This window comes from Mytilus galloprovincialis, chromosome 11 (assembly GCF_965363235.1).
Source record: "Mytilus galloprovincialis chromosome 11, xbMytGall1.hap1.1, whole genome shotgun sequence".
Classification (NCBI taxonomy): domain Eukaryota; kingdom Metazoa; phylum Mollusca; class Bivalvia; order Mytilida; family Mytilidae; genus Mytilus; species Mytilus galloprovincialis.
The window spans coordinates 85,972,413-85,992,771 of record NC_134848.1 but is presented as its reverse complement, the minus strand read 5'-3'; positions in this window follow the sequence as shown (position 1 = coordinate 85,992,771).

Here is a 20,359-nt window from a genome sequence, read left to right as displayed (position 1 = left end):
AACATCATTATATCATTGTATCATTAATGAGCACTAACAGAGGCCAGAGGCTCCTGACATCGGACAGGAACAAACATCATTGAATCACTGTATCATTAATGAGCACTAACAGAGGCCAGAGGCTCCTGACATCGGACAGGAACAAACATAATTATATCATTGTATTATAAATGAGCACTAACAGAGGTCAGAAGCTCCTGACATCGGACAGGAACAATCATCATTATATCATTGTATCACGAATGAGCACTAACAGAGGTCAGAGGCTCCTGACATCGGACAGGAACAAACATCATTGTATCATTGTATCATTAATGAGCACTAACAGAGATCAGAGGCTCCTGACATCGGACAGGAACAAACATCATTATATCATTGTATCACGAATGAGCACTAACAGAGGTCAGAGGCTCCTGACATCAAACAGGAAAAAACATCATTGAATCACTGTATCATTAATGAGCACTAACAGAGGCCAGAGGCTCCTGACATCGGACAGGAACAAACATAATTATATCATTGTATCATAAATGAGCACTAACAGAGGTCAGAAGCTCCTGACATCGGACAGGAACAAACATCATTGTGTCATTGTATCATTAATGAGCACTAACAAAAGTCAGAGGCTCCTGACATCGGACAGGAACAAACATCATGTATCATTGTATCATTAATGAGCACTAACAGAGATCAGAGGCTCCTGACATCGGACAGGAACACAACTCATTGTATCATTGTATCATTAATGAGCACTAACAGAGGCCAGAGTCTCCTGACATCGGACAGGAACAAACATCATTGTATCATGGTATCATTAATGAGCACTAACAGAGGTCAGAGGCTCCTAACATCGGACAGGAACAAACATCATTGTATCATTGTATCATTAATGAGCACTAACAGAGGTCAGAGGCTCCTGACATCGGACAGGAACAAACATCATTGTATCATTGTATCATTAATGAGCACTAACAGAGGTCAGAGGCTCCTGACATCGGACAGGAACAAACATCATTGAATCACTGTATCATTAATGAGCACTAACAGAGGCCAGAGGCTCCTGACATCGGACAGGAACAAACATAATTATATCATTGTATTATAAATGAGCACTAACAGAGGTCAGAAGCTCCTGACATCGGACAGGAACAAACATCATTATATCATTGTATCACGAATGAGCACTAACAGAGGTCAGAGGCTCCTGACATCGGACAGGAACAAACATCATTGTATCATTGTATCATTAATGAGCACTAACAGAGATCAGAGGCTCCTGACATCGGACAGGAACAAACATCATTATATCATTGTATCACGAATGAGCACTAACAGAGGTCAGAGGCTCCTGACATCAAACAGGAAAAAACATCATTGAATCACTGTATCATTAATGAGCACTAACAGAGGCCAGAGGCTCCTGACATCGGACAGGAACAAACATAATTATATCATTGTATCATAAATGAGCACTAACAGAGGTCAGAAGCTCCTGACATCGGACAGGAACAAACATCATTGTGTCATTGTATCATTAATGAGCACTAACAAAAGTCAGAGGCTCCTGACATCGGACAGGAACAAACATCATGTATCATTGTATCATTAATGAGCACTAACAGAGATCAGAGGCTCCTGACATCGGACAGGAACACAACTCATTGTATCATTGTATCATTAATGAGCACTAACAGAGGCCAGAGTCTCCTGACATCGGACAGGAACAAACATCATTGTATCATTGTATCATTAATGAGCACTAACAGAGGTCAGAGGCTCCTAACATCGGACAGGAACAAACATCATTGTATCATTGTATCATTAATGAGCACTAACAAAGGTCAGAGGCTCCTGACATCGGACAGGAACAAACATCATTGTATCATTGTATCATTAATAAACTTTTTTAAATGGTTTTTCATGACTAGACATATTTCATTGTAAAACAATGCATTGAATTATTCTCTTTAAGAACTAATATGTGTTGAACCAGGAAATGAAAACATAACCACAAAATATCAATGTATCGATTTAGAAGAATAAATTAATATCAATTGACAACTTTGTACTTTAAACATTAAGTTGTGAAACTGTTGATAAAAATTACCCCAAAAAACAACACCACATTAATTATAGCACGTGCACAGTCTAATGCATGTGTACATACATTAACATGTATACAAGATATGTCTTTGTCATGATATATAAATTCATGAATTTTAACAACTAAATGCTGAAAGATCTATAGATGTAAAGAGTTTGAATAAATGTAAAGTTATGTTCTCAAAGGGTGTCACATTATGATTTAAATTTAGTTGATTATCATTACAAAAGAAGAAGATACTGAAATTCGAAATTAAAAATGGAACTGATTTCGAAAACAATGGCTAAAACTGAGCACCAAAATGACACATTCAAGTCTAAAAAACTACAGAGAAAATTTAACTTTGCAGAACAAAACCTCTCAAAATACCGGAAAAGTGCAAGGTGTTATATATATTATTCAATAAAGACATTATTTGAAATCCTGTTTTAATACCTTTCTAGCTATTACTGTTCGGAGTTGGTCTTATTTAGTACAAAAAGCCGCATGCTGTTTATATCAGACGGACGGCCTTGACACTATATACTTTTGTTTTCTATTTTATCGCATCTTCTTATGTATTTACGATTGTCGAATAAACGCAGAGTAACATAAACAAAAATCGTCACAGATTATTATCTGATATGAAGGAGCTAATAAATGTTACGACATAGTGTGTGTTGCTTTGTTTGTATTGCAGTTAAGGTACCAGGCTTACAATTTCATACACCAGACACGCGTGTCGTCTACATATAGTTGATCAGTGACGCTCAGATCAAAATAATTAGAAAGCCAAATAAGAACAAAGTTGAAGAGCATTGAGTATGTTGAGTACTAAAAATTCTAAAAGAAATGTTAACCGATGAAATTGTACAACTCGATTAAGATCCGACAAATCAGTGTGGCGTGTTAGGTACCACATTAAGGTGAGAGCTATTACCCATTTAGTGCTTATTTAAAGGCTGACAATTTATAAAAATATCTTTTACTTTCGTCTATTAGAAAATGAAGCAAGAGAACTAAAAAGGACATTTTTAAAATTTTCAGTAATAAAAGATAATAATTTTCCATATTATAAGATAAGAATTTTCAATAATAAAAAGATAAGAGTTTTCAATAATTAAGGATAAGAATTTTCATTTATAAAAGATAAAATAAAAAAAAAAGAAGAATTTTCAATATAATAAGATAAGAATTTACAATTATAGTAAAAGACAGGAATTTTCAATAATAAAAGATCAGAATTTTCAATAATGAATAATCAGAATTTTCAATATAACAAGGGACTCTAAAGAACCTGTGTCGCTCACCTTGGTCTATGTCATGTATGTGAATATTAAACAAAGGCAGCAGATGGATTCATGACAAAATTGTGTTTTGGTGATAGTGATGTGTTTTTACATTTTACTTAACTATACATTATTGCTGCTTACAATTATCTCTATCTAAAATAAACTTGGCCCAGTAGTTACAGTGGAAAATGTTAGTAAAAATTTACAAATTTAAGGAAAATTGTTAAAAATTGACTATAAAGGGTAATACAAATGTAACTCCTAAAGGGGTCAATTGACCATTTCGGTCCTCTTGACTTATTTGTAAATCTTACTTTGCTGAACATTATTGCTCTTTACAGTTTATCTCTATCTATAATGATATTCAAGACAATAACCAAAAACAGCAAAATTTCCCTAAAATTACCAATTCAGGGGCAGCAACCCAACAACAGGTTGTCTAATTCATCTGAAAATGTCAGGACAGATAGATCTTGACCTGATAAACAATTTTAACCAGTCAGATTTGCTCTAAATGCTGTGTTTTTTTAGTTATTAGCCAAAAACTGCATTTAACCCCTATGTTCTATTTTTAGCCGTAGCGGCCATCTTGGTTGGTTTGCCCGGTCACAAAACACAATTATTTAAACTAAATAGCCTTATAATGATCCTGGCTATGTTTGGTAAAATTTGGCCCTGTAGTTTCAGAGGAGAAGATTTTTGTAAGAGTTAACTTAGATTTACGAAAAATGGTTAAAAATTGACTATAAAGGGCAATTACTCCTAAAGAGGTCAACTGACCATTTTGGTCCTGTTGACTTATTTGTAAACCTTACTTTGCTGAACATTTTTGCTGTTTACAGTTTATCTCTATACATAATAATATTCAAGATAATATCCAAAAACAGCAAAATTTCCTTAAAATTACCAATTCAAGGGCAGCAACCCAACAACGGGTTGTCCCATTCATCTTAAAATTTCAGGGCAGATAGATCTTGACCAGATAAATAATTTTACCCCATTTCAGATTTGCTCTAAATGCTTTGGTTTTTGAGTAATAACCAAAAACTGCATTTAACCTCCATGTTCTATTTTTAGCCTTGGAGGACATCTTGGTTGGTTGGCCGGGTAAAAAAACACAATTTTTAAACTAGATACATCAATAATGATTGTGGCCAAGTTTGTATTCATTTGGCCCGGTAGTTTCAGAGAAGAAGATTTTTGTTAAAGATCATGGAGATTAACGAAAAATGGTTAAAAATTGCCTATAAAGGGCAATAACTCCTGAGGAGGTCAACTGACCATTTTGGTCATGTTGACTTATTTGTAGATCTTACTTTGCTGAACATTATTGCTGTTTAAAGTTTATCTCCATCTATAATAATATTCAAGATAATAACCAAAAACAGTAAAATTTCCTTAAAACTACCAATTTAGGGGCAGCAACCCCACAATGGGTTGTTTGATTCATCTTAAATTTTCAGGGCAGATATATCTTTACCTGATAAACAATTTTACCCAGTCAGATTTGCTCTAAATGCTTTGAATTTTTGAGTTATAAGCCAAAAACTGCATTTTACCCCTATGTTCTATTTTTAGCCATGGCGGTCATGTTTTTTGATGAAATGGGAATAAAAACACAAAATTTATTCTAGATACCCTAGGAATCAATCAGATGAAGTTTGGTTTGAATTGGTTCAGTAGTTTCAGAGAAGAAGATTTTTGTAAAAGTTAACGACGACGGACGCAGGACGCAAAGTGATGGGAAAAGCTCACTAGGGCCTACGGGCCCAGTGAGCTAATAAAAGATAGAATTTTCAATATAATAAAAGATAGATGGTGCAATAATAAAAGATAAATACCAAGATAAGTATTTTTAATAATTAGAGATTAAGTATTTCGATCTTCAGCAAGACACTAACATCATAACTATAAAACTTCTTTTCTGGATGATTCTGTATATTCATAGCAAATATCTGATCATTTGAAATACACATAGTACAATGATTTCTAGTTTACTTGTCCTTTCCATGATTAAAGGCATTAGTTGTATACCACTGTTTAATAGTCATACATTGATTTAACTGAAACAAATCTGGGTCACAAACTAAAACCGACAGAAACACTTCAACTGCAAAAGGGAAAACAACAGAATAACAGAAACACTGCTACAAAACACAAACGCATTTTCAAATGTAGAAAATGGTGAATTGAACCCGACTTTCCTTTTTGAATTTTCCTCGGAGTTCAGTATATTTGTAATTTGACTTTTTCCACGTATGAGTTCAAATATCCCGTTGATATTTTTCGCCTCTTTTATATATTTTTTTTTTGGTTTTTGTCATATTTGAAATATGATGGTGTATCAATCTTGTTGGTTTATAATAATTCATTAATTAATCATATGCATGTGACAATTAACAAAATATGGAACATAATCATATGACTAAGATTTTCGGCAGGTTTGAGGTTATAAAAATTAGAATGGGTTTGAGTTTTTTCTTTGAAGTGTTTTCACAGAAATCATTGATGATAAAGTCTACAATTAGTTTTACATTTATAAAGATATTTTATTTCAACACCTTAAATTATTGATGATAGAGTCAGTATTTAAATTATGAATGTCAGCTTTATACAATATAAGTTTTACATCTGAGAAGATATCTTATTTCGTGTTGTTTATTCTTAAGTTTTCTATGTTGTGTCATGTGTACCATTGTTTTTCTGTTTGTCTTTTTTTCATTTTTAGCCATGGCGTTTTCAGTTTGTTTTAAATTTATGAGTATGACTATCCCTTTTGGTATCTTTCGTCCCTCTTTTATTTAAACATCTAAATAATAATTTCTTTATAAACCCAAATGGATATCTATTACACGGAACACAACAACGGGGTTTTCGGTGATCCAGTGTCCAAACAATTGTAAAAGTCAAATGATATATGAAATAAATGGGAAATGTGTCAAAGAGACAACAACCCGAACATAGAACCGACAACAGCAGAAGGTCACCAACAGATCTTCAATGCAGTGAGAAATTCCCGCACCCGGAGGCGTCTTTTAGCTGGACCGTAAACAAATATATATACTAGTTCAGTAATAATGAACGCCATACTAAACTCCAAATTGTACACAAGAAACTAAAATAAAAATAATACAAGACTAACAAAGATTATAAGTCTATATAATAAAACCATTCAGTGAAAGTTATTAACTACTTGGAAAATGTAAAATCACAAATATATACTGAGCTCCGAGGAAAATTCTAAATCACAAATCCTTTCAACAAAATTGTAACGTGTTGGGGTGGGGTTTTTTTTTGGTTTTTTTTTTGTATTTTTAACATTGCCAGATAAGCGGGATGTAAGCCATTATACCAGGTTCAACTCACCATAATTTTAAAATGTCCTGTACTAAGGAACATGGAAAATGCTTTGAAGTGGTCCGTTTCTATTTGGTTGGCGTTTGTTCCTAATGCAGTTCAGTGTTTCTGTTGTTTATTAGCTGTCCATTTATAGTAAATGTGTTTCCCACAGATTTAGTTTGCACCCCATTAAGGTTTCGCTAAATTAATTTATGACTACTGAACATTGGTATACTAATATTGCTTTTATTTCACTCTCATGAAAGTTTACATATTATAATAAGATATGGAAATAAAAATAAAAATCATTTAGCTTTTTTTGGATTTACCTCCATCAAGAAAGGTTTGGTAAATAAAGGCAAACAGTAGTATACCGCTGTTCAAAACTCATAAATCCATGGACAAAAAACAAAATCGGGGTAACAAACTAAAACCGAGGGAAACACATTAAATATAAGAGGAGAACAACGACACAACACTGAAATGTAACACACACAGAAACGGACCAAGCATCAGACAAAATCCCACGAGAATAACAAATATAACATCAAAACCAAATACATGAATTTGGGATAGACAAGTACCGTGAAAAAGGTTTCTTAGCAGCGTCTTATTTTTATGCATTTAAGAAACTGTCTATTTTGAAACGCGTCTTCTTTCCCGGAATGTGATCTTTCGTCGAAGAAGAAGAAGAAGAAGAAGAAGAAGAAGAAGAAGAAGAAGAAGAAGAAGAAGAAGAAGAAGAAGAAGAAGAAGAAGAAGAAGAAGAAGAAGAACGTCGAAGTCGAAGAAGAACAAGAACAAGAACAAGAACAAGAACAAGAAGCTGTTTATGTTTGTATTACAATCTTATCTTTATTAAGTGCGGGACATAAACAATTTACACAAACATTTTGGCTCAAAACGATCAATTTAAAAATATTTTGAAAATAAAGATTTTAATTGTTGTCAAATGTCTTTTTAAGTTCTGTTTTCCATCAAAATATATCATATGTTATCCTTGGTTAATCTGTTATCCTTGGTTAATCCTTAGAAAGTCGTAAATTAAGGACAATACCACCTTATACAAACAAACAAAATACAATTATTCTGACATAAACATGACATACATTTACTCATCATAGATACAAGGATTGTGTACGCTAGACGAGTGATTCGTTTACAAAAGATTCATAAGTAACGGTCGAAATAAACCAATTTTAAAGTTGTCTAATAAAGACCATTATAGACCCAAATTTCCAAAAAGATTTGCCAAATTTAGCTAAAGGTAATCTATTCCAGGAGGAATTATATAGTATTTGGAAAACAATCAAAGTTGGTTAACAGCTAATTTAAAATATGACCATATCAATGATAATTAGTGTTTACATTGAATCGCTGACTAATAGCCATGTTTTTTGTGTGTTTAACTCTGTCCAGGCGGCGAAGACAAAGTTCGGAAGACGACAATGAAACATACTTAAACTGACCATACCAACTTCTGTAATTAGAAATTAGAAAATGTGGTATGAGTGCCCATGACACAAATCTTCATCCAAGTCGCAATTTGTAAAATGTAAACATTATAGGTCAAAGTACGGTCTTCAACACGGACCCTTGGCTCACACCGAACAGCAAGATGTAAAGAATCCATATATGACTAGTGTAAAACAATGCAAACAGTAAAATAAACGGTTTGACTTATATAGAATAGATAAAACACTTAGAAATCACATCAATTCACGACAACGACTAAACAAAAGTTTCCGTCTTCCTTTTTTATACGATGGAATTGTAAGTTTATTTTGACTTATGAATTTGAACATCCCTTTAGTATCGTTCGCCTCATTTTGAAAGATGGTACGTTTTTTACATGAAATATGTTGTACATCTATCTTGTTGGATTATATGTCATCTTTTATTCATTAATTTATCATATAACTGTGACAATTAAAAAGATAATGATAAAAAAACAGTCATAACAAGGTTCTGTGGGGTTTTGTAAACTATTATAATTTTAATGGGTTTTTCTTTTTAACAGGAGTCTCACGGAAATTTTTGCTCATTAAGTCAGTATCATAATTATAAATGAATTTTTGCAATAGTACATATTTGAGAAGTATTCAACATTTAAATAGCCATTTCTTGAACTAGAATGGATATAGGAAGATGTGGTTTGAGTGCCAATGAGACAACTCTCCATTCAAATAACAATTTATAAAAGTAAACCATTATAGGACAATTACGGCCTACTACACGGAGCCTTGACTCACACCGAACAACATATATTGTTAGTGATGACTAGATGTTAGGGTTTACACACTCATGGACTTGGTAGGGAATGGAGAGAAAACGACTGGTTGTTTCTGGTTACCCGGTTATTAAGTCCGAGGCAACAGTTTGATTTTCTATGCTCACAAATATAATGCATAGTCCGAACAGTGAATGAGTGATTTGGTCAAGTTCAAAAGTTAGTTAGAGTTAGCAATTTTCTTTAATTTTAATATGACTTGCCCCAATAGTTGTTCAGTGCACTGTGACAATAGTCATTTTAAGATAGATCATGTGTTTATTCTTTTAATTTTTATTCATAAGATAGAAGAAATGTTTTATGAAATATCTGTGTTCCTTGGCCAGTCAATTTTTATTAGGAAAGACATAATAAATACCAAAGAACTTTATGACGTGACGTATAGTTGTTAATGTATTTGTCATCTGGTCTCCTGTTGAGAATTGTTTCATTGGCAATCATACCACATCTTCTTATCTTTATAAAAACTCTAGATTGAATAAAATTTAGAATGGAAATGGGGAATGTGTCAAAGCGACAACAACTCGACCATAGAGGTGACAACAGACGAAATTCAATGTAGCGAGAAACTCCCGCACTCATAGGCGTCCTCCAGCAGGCCTCTACACAAATATGCATACTATATAACAAAGAAGATATGGTATGATTGCCAATGAGACAACTGTTCATAAGAGACCAAAATGACACAGTCATTAACAACTATAGGTCACCGTACGGCCTTCAACATTGAACAAAGCCCATACCGCCTAGTCAGCTTTAAACGGCCCCGATAAGACATTGTAAAACAATTTAAACGAGAAAATTAACGGCCTTATTTATAAAAAAAAAAAATGAACGAAAAACAAATATGTAACACATAAACAAACGACAATTCAGTGTATTATGTCCCGTTTCTTCGGTTAACCACACGTCCTAATATCATGACGATGCATACCACTGTGAGCAATTAGGTTTAAAGACTGCAATTATTTAGAAGCAATTGGCGCATGTGAAATATATAACCAAACGTAAAATACGACATGCAAAAAGTTAATAATAGGATAATAATCGTTCCAATTAAATATATGTGTTTAAATACTTAAATGCATAATATCTATTGGGGGTCTTTTTTTATATGTATACCCATATCTGCCCCATATCTGGATCATTAAAAGTCAAACAGGAATTCTCTACTACACTGTATTGATTATTGTATGTGATTATGAACTTTCCGAATTGATTTTTTTTCTAAGATCAGTATTTTTGTGATTTTACTTTTAGATAATGTTCTCCTTTTGTTTAATCATTAATATATTTGGTTCTTTTATTCATTTTCCTCTGATATCTCATATATTAATACATTGGTTGAAATTAAATAATATTGTCTTCCTTTGTGTAACTAAACAAAATTTTAAAGAACGAATAATATACAGGCTGTTTTACTAATAATATCGTTTGAATCTAGAGATGATTTTCTTCCTTTTCTTGTGATGACTAGTATATTAAATGGGCTTATCATATAAAAGTAAAATCACAAAAATACTGAACTCCGAGGAAAATTAAATCGTTAGGTCCCTAATCAAAATGGCAAAATCAAATGACAAAACACATCAAATGGACACCAATTGTCTTATTCAAAAGTATCCCACTGATGTTATCACTTGAAGAACCATACCAAGTGTCTCTCAAAATTAGATCGATTATTATGAGAGTCTGGATGGGATTTACAGAACATAGAAAAATAAACAAAAAGGTGAAGAATAAAGGGCTCGAAAAAACGAATATTAAAAAAATCGCAAAACAACAAAAATTACAAATAAATTAGGTGTTAATAGAGATATAATAGATAATAACGGTAGAATATATTAAAAAGGGTAATAGAGGCAAGGAGATAGTCTTAAAATCTAGAAACTATCATTAACGCCCCCTCTCCCCTTTCCCAGAGTCTTATTTGTGAGATACTATATATAAAAAGTGTCTAATATTTTTTAAAAGCTCACCTCCCTTCCTCCACAGTACAGCTGATTGTCATTATAATTAACAGGAGCGTCTGGATTCTCCCGCCAAATAGAAGATCTCTGCGGGGGGTCAGCCAGATATCCATGCTGATGGGTCTTGTGAATCCCAATAATTACAATCAAACCATACCAAGTTACTGTCAACATTGTTACCTAAACCAACAATGAGAAAAAACGAAGGAAACCCAATCAATTCTCTTTCATATTATTACAATGTCCTTTAACAACAATGAGAAAAAACGACGAAGACCAATCAATTCTCTTCTATATAATTACAATGTCATCTGTCAAAAAATAAAATAGATGGGTGAAACAACTCAAAATTTAAATTTAAAACAGTTGACATTTATTTACAAAAAAGAGTAGGGAACTATGTAAGAAAAATACTAGAGAATTGAAGAATACAATTAAAAATATGTATGATTAAGAGAAAAGGAACAGTAAATTGTTAAAAAAGAAAAAAAGAAACCTTTTTTTATACTCTCGCATGTCAAACACAGGAAGTCCATACATGATTCATAAATGAAATTTGTTTGATCAAAACTTATATTTTAACTATACTGACTTACTTTTTATTTACGTTCTCATTTTTCAATGAAAGGAACACATTTTTAAATCTTATTTATCTTATCGCATTTAAATCTGTTTTACATTCTGTAAACTTATTATAGTTACTGTTGTCCTGCAAATTTTTGTTGTCTGGAAATTTAAATTAGCAGATAAATTGTTTATTTAAGTTGGTAAAAGTTATGTTATCAAATGTACCAGGATTATAATTTAATACGCCAGAAGCGCGTTTCGTCTACATAAGACTCATCAGTGACGCTCAGTTCAAATAGTTATAGATAGTTATAAAGCCAAACAAGTACAAAGTGGTAATAGTTATCAAAAGTACCAGGATTATAAACTTGTTTCATAGAAAACAAGACATTATGAAATATGCTTTATATAAATTGTTTCATTATGTTAGTAAACATTTTTTATATAGAAAACAAGTCACTATTTGATATGCTTTAACACACATGTCGACATGAAATTGGTACTAGAATTATTTGGACAAAAAAAAATACATAGGAACCCATATTATTCGACAACATTTGTATAATCAATCTGGTAATATTTTGTCGCAATAAAGTACAATACGTATGACAGAAATAATTATAATTTACCTGTTTTGTACGTGCAGTTATCCTTTACATAATTCTAATTTTTATGGAGCTATAACATGTATTATCCGTTCAACATCTCCTTGGAGTTAAATAAGTACAAATAATAGGATTTATCTTTCGATTAATATATTATTGACGTACAACATGGTAAAATTGTGTCGCCATAAAGTGCAATACATGTGAAAGAAATAATAATAATTAAATGTGAAATAAATAATAACAATTAAATGTGAAAGAAATAATAATAATTAAATGTGAAAGAAATAATAATAATTAAATGTGAAAGAAATAATAATATTTTACCTGTTTTATAAGTACAGCTATCCTTTACATAATTCTAATTTTTATGGAGCTAGTATCCGTTCAACATCTCCTTGGAGTTAAAAATAAGTACAAACAATAGGATGTATCTTCCGATTAATATATTATTGACGTACAACATGATAAACAATATATTCCGTGGTGGCGATGTGTGATTATTTTTTATTAGGAAGACAATAAAATAATAATAAAATAGTCGTAATTATGATGTATATCAGGTGCTAATAAATTATGGTATGTGAGGAAATTATTACAAATAACATAAATACATTTGTTATAAAGGTAAATTGTTATACATGATAAACAAAACTGGATAGCATTGTCGCATTCCCTATTGAAAGGTTTAAATGTAAAAAGAAAACGCGATTGTACTTAGTTGTGCTATTCAGGCTATTTTGAATATCGCAGTTTGATTTTGCCATGTGATTAAGGACTTTCCGATTGGATTTTCTTTTGAGTTCAGTATTTTTCTAAGTTTAACTTATGCAAGGATATTGAAAATGTCTATGCGTTCATCATTGAATATAGAATATCAATTTACAAAGATCTTGAAAAATATTGATCAATAAACTTTTAGGAATGTTGGTCCTCCATGCTCTTCAACTTCGTACTTTATTTGGCCTTTTTAATTTTTTTGGAATCGAGCGTCACTGATGAGTCTTTTGTTTACGAAACGCGCGTTTGGTGTAAAAACAAACTTCAATCATGGTATCGATGATGAGTTTATTTATATTCATTTCTATTCAACAAAATATTTAATTTCAGTGTAATGATATGAGGGTTATTTTTTTGGCGTATTTTCCTCTATTCTTTATGTTTTTAAGCCATACCTTCTTCTCTTTTTGACCATTATTCTTTATTCTGTGAATACCATCCATACATTCGATTATGTCATATGAATGTTTAAACCTAACCCACGATGAGGTGAATTGTTTCTAGAAAAAGTTAAAGAATAAGCAATAAACAGAAATGTGAGACAGAACAGAGGATGATGTTTGGGTACCAATCAGACAAATCATCATCCATGTCACAATGTTCAAAAAGTAAACTATTAATGTTCAAGGAACGATCTTTAACACGAAAAAAAATACTAGTGTAAAACAATTCAAACAGAAAAAAACAACGGTATAGTCTTTAAAAAAAGAAAGGAGAAAAGAGGAACACTTAAGAACTAATTAACGTTTACATTTTTTGCACTTTTGTTTACGATTGAGTCCTGCATTTTGTGTTGCAGTATATTTCCATTTCAACTTGATTTATGCAATTTAATTAATTTTCTACTCTCCCCAGGAGATAATATTTATAATCAAATTATTTTCCCCTTTTCTTCGAAAATCAAAATGGTCCACTTAAGAAGAAGAGAACTAAAACTAAAAATGGACATGACATAATTTTAACTGATGTTTCATAGTTTCTTGTTCCTAAGTTTGAATATGTATGTATTCGCCGTAATACATATTTAACTGGAGATACCTAACCAACCATCTAGTCTGAAATTCATGTAATTATCACAGTTTGTTTTTCACCTCGATCGTTATCTTCATAATGGATTTATAAGATTTGAACACCGGGAAAAAGTCAAATAACCAAAATAAATTAACAAAAACTCCAAGGAAAATTCAAATCGGAATGTCAGTAATAAAAAGACAAAATCAAATTTTCACTCTAATCAAAGCGATGGATAACAACTGTAATTTTCCTGTCATTGTACAAGTCTTTCTACACGTAGAAGATGATAGTTTAAACCTGGTTCAATACTTTGACTAGCTAAACCTCTCACTCGTAGAAATGTTGCTTTAAATTCCATTGTATTGATAATAACCTGTGAACAAAAGAAACATAAATAATTTGTTGACAACAACGTTTGTTGATGTGGTACATAATTTTTTTTGGTTTTTTTTTTAGATTATACAGTTGGTTTTCCTGTTCCTAGAACTTAGTTTTGTGTATTCCTTACTACATTTTAATATTGTCATTTGATTAGGGACTTTCCGTATTGAATTTTCCTCCTAGTTCAGTATTTGTGTGATTTTACTTTTTCCTTACCATACAATAACTTATTAATCTTTTAGTCTTTAACATATAGTCTAACATGCGACCATAATAGTTATCAAAGGTAACAGGATTATAATTTAGTACGCCAGACGCGCGTTTCGTCTACATAACTCATCAGTGACGCTCATATCAAAATAGTTATAAACCAAACAAATACAAAGTTGAAGAGCATTGAGGATCCAAAATTTAAAAAAGTTGTGCCAAATACGGCTAAGGTAATCTATGCCTGGGATAAGAAAATACTCAGTTTTTCGAAAAAATTAAAGTTTTGTAAACAGGAAATTTATAAAAATGACCACATAATTGATATTCATGTCAACACCGAAGTGCTGACTACTGAGCTGGTGATACCCTCGAGGACGAAACGTCCACCAGCAGAGGCATCGAACCAGTGGTGTAAATAGTTATCAAAGGTACCAGGATTATAATTTAGTACGCCAGACGACTATAAAAAATAAAGAAAGTTCTGGTCACTTGTGTAAAGATTTCATGTTCATCAGCTCGAATGACCGTCCATTCTACATACTATATAACTGTTTACTTCAAACCCATTTTAGATCTTATTATTTACTTTCTTTTTCAGTATCATTGCATTTTACAGGCACATATCCAAATGAATGGGTGTATGCTTATTAGGATTCCGTTGGCTGGTTTATAAGGGCAGAGAATAATAAGGTCTTACAAGAAATAAACATATGAAACAGATTGGGGTAGTCTTAACTGGGGGGTCACAACGGTTAATGCATTACATTGTCAGGGAGTTCAGAGTATAGGGGAAATTCAGGTTTAGGCGGACATTAGGTAATTGCGGACACTTCATGTCAAAATATTATTGAGTGTAACTGAAAATAATTGTTCCCGGTTTAACTTTTTCTAAACTTAAATAAACTTATGTTCGTATGCCTCTGTATTTTTCTTTGAATGAACATGTTTGTTGAGCACTGTCTGTAATTTTTTAAACTATAAAATGTTGTGCCCAAATGCGCAGAGCACTTTCCAACAATTTTGTGTAGGTCCAGGATGGTTTTTACTTTAAACTCATTTATACGTCTCTTTTTTTTGGCACTAAATACATTTCCTTTAATTTGAACTTAACTAAATCATTCCTTTTACAATTTTGTGAATACTATTGTAAGATCAAATAGAGAGAGGGGACTTGTTTGGTAAATTTACCTCTGAATTCGATTTTATTATTGACACTTTTTTCAATATATACATTTCCTTAAATTTAGATTCAAAACACATCGTTCTTTTTACATACTATCTATTATATACTGCTGTAAAATCGAACAGAGAGAGGACATTTTTAAATGTTACATTGGAATTAGGTTTGACTGTTTGTACTTTATTTGCACTAAATACATATCCTTAAATAAAAATTCAAAATACATCGATCTTTTTACATATCCTCTTTTAAATACTGCGGTAAAATCAAATAGAAAGAGACAGAGAGAGAGAGAGAGAACTTTATATTTTACCTCGAAATTCGGTTTATTTGTTGACACTTTTTATTCACTAAATACATTCCCTAAAATTTTAATTTCGTCTTGAATATGCATGAAATATTTGCCACTTGACGTAAAGCAACCAACGATCAATCAATTAAATTTTAATTTAAAATGCATTGTCTTTTTACATATCATCTTATAAATACTGTGGTAAAATGCATTGTCTTTTTACATATCATCTTATAAATACTGTGGTAAAATGCATTGTCTTTTTACATATCATCTTATAAATACTGTGGTAAAATGCATTGTCTTTTTACATATCATCTTATAAATACTGTGGTAAAATGCATTGTCTTTTTACATATCATCTTATAAATACTGTGGTAAAATCAAACAAACAGAGGAGTTTTTAAATTTTACCTCAAAATTCGGTTTATTGTTGGTACTAATTTTTGGCACTAAAAACATTTCCAAAAATTCAAATGAAGAATACATTGTTGTTTTAATATATCATATTTTAAAGACTCAGCTGGTAAAATCAAATAGGGAGAGGAATGTTGTAAATTACCTCGGAATTCGGTTTTATTGTAAATACTTTTTTGTACTATATACAGTTCCTACAAAATTAAAATACATCGTTCTTATTACTTATCACTGTGGTCAAATCAAACAGATAGAACTTTTTTTGTAAATTCACCTCGAAATTCGGTTTATTGTTAACATTTTTTTTAGCTTTATACATTTCCTTAAATTTAAATTTAGAATGCATCGTTCTTCTAACATATCATCTGTTAAATAATGTAGTAAAATCAAACAGTGATGCCTTTTTTGTAAATTTACCTCGGAATTCGAGTTTATTGTCAATATTTGATTGCACTACATACATTGCCTTAAATTTAGATTTAGAATGCATCGTTTTTCTAACATATCATCTGTTAAATAATGTGGTAAAATCAAACAGTGATGCCTTTTTTGTAAGTTTACCTGGGAATTCGGTTTATTGTCAATATTTGATTGCACTACATACATTGCCTTAAATTTAGATTTAAAAAAACATCGTTCATTATACATATCATCTGTTAGATACTGTGGTTTAATTACATAGAGAGAAGACTATCGTCAGGAGGTACAAACTTGTCAATCACTGATGTATGTCTGAGGTTAACCAGTATGTATGCTAATAACCACAACAAACACTATTTATGTTTCATATCAGTTTTACGGTTTATATTGTAAATTTCACAATTTTTTCTTTTGTAGTTTCTTCGTTACAAAGTCAATGGTTATAAATTAGGAGTGTAGCTTTTTTACCTTGTACATGTTGTACTTGTAATACATTTTGATATGATACAGATTATGACTCTCGTTTGAGATCAGACAGCGCTAGGACACGAAAAGGGACAAAGTCTGATTACTATCCTCATTGATCTGGAATTTCCTAAAATGTTCATACCGAAGTCGTATACGTTCGTAAAAGATTTCTACAGATCTTGAATGGTACGGAGAGGCCCCGACAGTTAGATACGTCCTGTTACATTCGGGATAACTTTGGCGATTTTGTCGATTCAGATTTAAATTGTGACTATGTCGTGATGGATTCTGATGTATCGGACTAAAACAAAGTTCTGTGTTTTCCTCTGGACCGTGCATGATCTGGGGAAATTTATCATTGTTGGTTTTTTTTTTTTTTTTTTGGCCGATTGTGTCCAGGTTCAATGCATCCAGAATCGAAATTCGACAATGAAACCCTCAGCAGAATCCCGACAATTACAAAACAAAATACGACTGAGTGCAGACAAAGCCGTATGCAATGCAGAATGTTATAGGATTGCGTTCGGACAATACCTGATCATCCCGAATATGGCGACAGATTTCTCATAGATTTCTAACGGATATCTTCCGTCAAGCTAGGTTCACACTGACAATCAGACCAACTCGATCAATATCGATCAAGACAAACTACGTGATCGGGAGACTGGTCTAACTAAATCGACAAGAATGTTCGGGGTAGTCTACCTTGGTCGTCATCAATCTGACTTTCTACTCGAGTGAGGATCAAGAAGCCAGTCGCTCGAGAAGAGATCGAGAATTCGTCGAGTAGCGGTCGAATTGATCGGGAAACGATCGTAAAGAGATCGAGTTTGGTCGGAAAACAAATAGTTTACCGATCAGTACTCGATCATTGCGATCTTTGCTCGACTAATATTAGATCATTTCCCGATCAACAACAACCTGTACGATATCTGATCCAGATAAACTCGACCAATGCCAGACCATTTTATGATCACTGTGACTTCTTTATTTTTCCCATCTCAGACCAACTCGATTAATACCCGATCTCTACGTGACCACTCTTCGATCATCTCTACACAGTCATACACGAGAATACATGACTCCTACACGATTCTCTAAAAATATGTGCATCTCCGATTAACTGTCATAACTTTGCTTCTGCAAAAATATAGTGTCACTATTTATTTTTAACTGTACACAAATTCTTCAATGTACAGTACGCGTCTGTACTTTTGCGAGGGGCGTAAAATTTTAAAAGAGAGACCAAAGATACCAAAGTAACAATCAAACCCAAAGGTCGAGAACAAACCCACACAAACCCAGAGGTCGAGAACAAACCCACACAAACCCAAAGGTCGAAAACAAACCCACACAAACCCAAAGGTCGAAAACAAACCCACACAAACCCAAAGGTCGAGAACAAACCCACACAGCCACAGCGAAAAACGAAAGCCGACAAGAAAACAACCAGAAATCTACATAACCCAACAAAGAAAACTAAAACTAAACAACTCGAAATCCAATAAAACTTCGGATGATTTCAGGTGTTTCGGATAGGAAGTAGATCCTGCATTTTGGCCCCAGAGGATTTGACGAATATGACCGTAATTTTGCATCAAAATTCTTTATTAGACAGCTGATGACTAATTTGACCTTCAAAATTAGTTTTTAAGAAAATCCATATCATATTGTACCTGTTTAATGGACTTTTTTGTTTGTCTGTCTGTATTTTCCGTACGTTCAGACATTCTTGTATTATAAAAAAAAAACCAAGAAGATGCGGTATAATTGCGAATGAGACAACTCTCCACAGGACACCAAATGACACAGAAATTAACTAAATATCACCGTACGGTCGAATGTTTACAAACATTTTTTTTTATACGCTTTTTGACACAATTTTATATAAAAGAAAAAAAATGAGACGAAAGACAAATAATTTTTATTTGAATTCGTGATCGATACATGTAAACAGTTTAAAAGGTATTCTCCAGGGGATTGAAATTCTATTTTTACCATTTGGAAAAATATGTGACATCTTGACCCCCTTTTTGCAATATTATTAGTAAAACAAATAGCAGTTTGTTGCCATGGATACACCAAAAAGAAATATCTTGAACCATTCAACTACTAGGTATCAGATCTATGGAAAATACTGATTACATACATATGCACATGTATGACACAAACAGTAGGCTTAATTTGTAAGAAAGCAAGAAAAAGGAGATGACAAAATGTATGTATAATGCTATCTAACATCAGTTCTAATCCAGTGACAACATTCTTTTTGAAGAAAAGAGCAGTAAAACTCCCATAACAAATCAACGTCCTACTTACTTTTAGGAAGTTTTCATTAGGGTCCTCTTGTCCAGCTCCTGGAAGTCTCTAATACTTCAGATTTTGACATTTGATTAGGGACTTTCCGTTTTAAATTTTCATTTGGAGTTCAGATTTTTTGTGATTACAATTTAAACTGCCCACACAGTAGTCGCCGTGTCAGCCACTGTATCACCTAGATTTCTCGGCACCCTTTGCTGTCTATCCCTTTTTGTTCGTCTGCTAATGCTATCTTTAAGCTCTGTCACAGCTATTAAGTTGTCTATCTCAGCTCTTACCACCTTGCCAACTACTTTATTTCCATGTAGGTATTTTAAATTTATAATTTTACTCAAGACCTTCTGTGAACTACTGAATTAAAGCAAATAAACGGGGAATACAGATAATGCCCCAGCTTGCATATAAAGTTATAAAGAGTCATTACCCAAGAACTAAAAAAAATGACGCCACCTAAATTCGCACTTCATCTGTGTTTTAGGGTATTATGTTTCATAAAATTTGGTTGAGACAAAATAAAATTAGAGAACGGAAACAAATTATTGAAACTTACGTATACGTAATTACGGACGGACAAGGGTAAGACTTTAAACACATTAAAATGCCTCTTCCACTGGAGCGGGTGATTTACAAAAAAAAATCAGACGTTTTTGGCCATAATAGATAATACGTTTGTTTGCCCAAACGCTACCTACCCCGAAAAAAGCTGCCTACTCAAATTCTTTTATTGTCCTG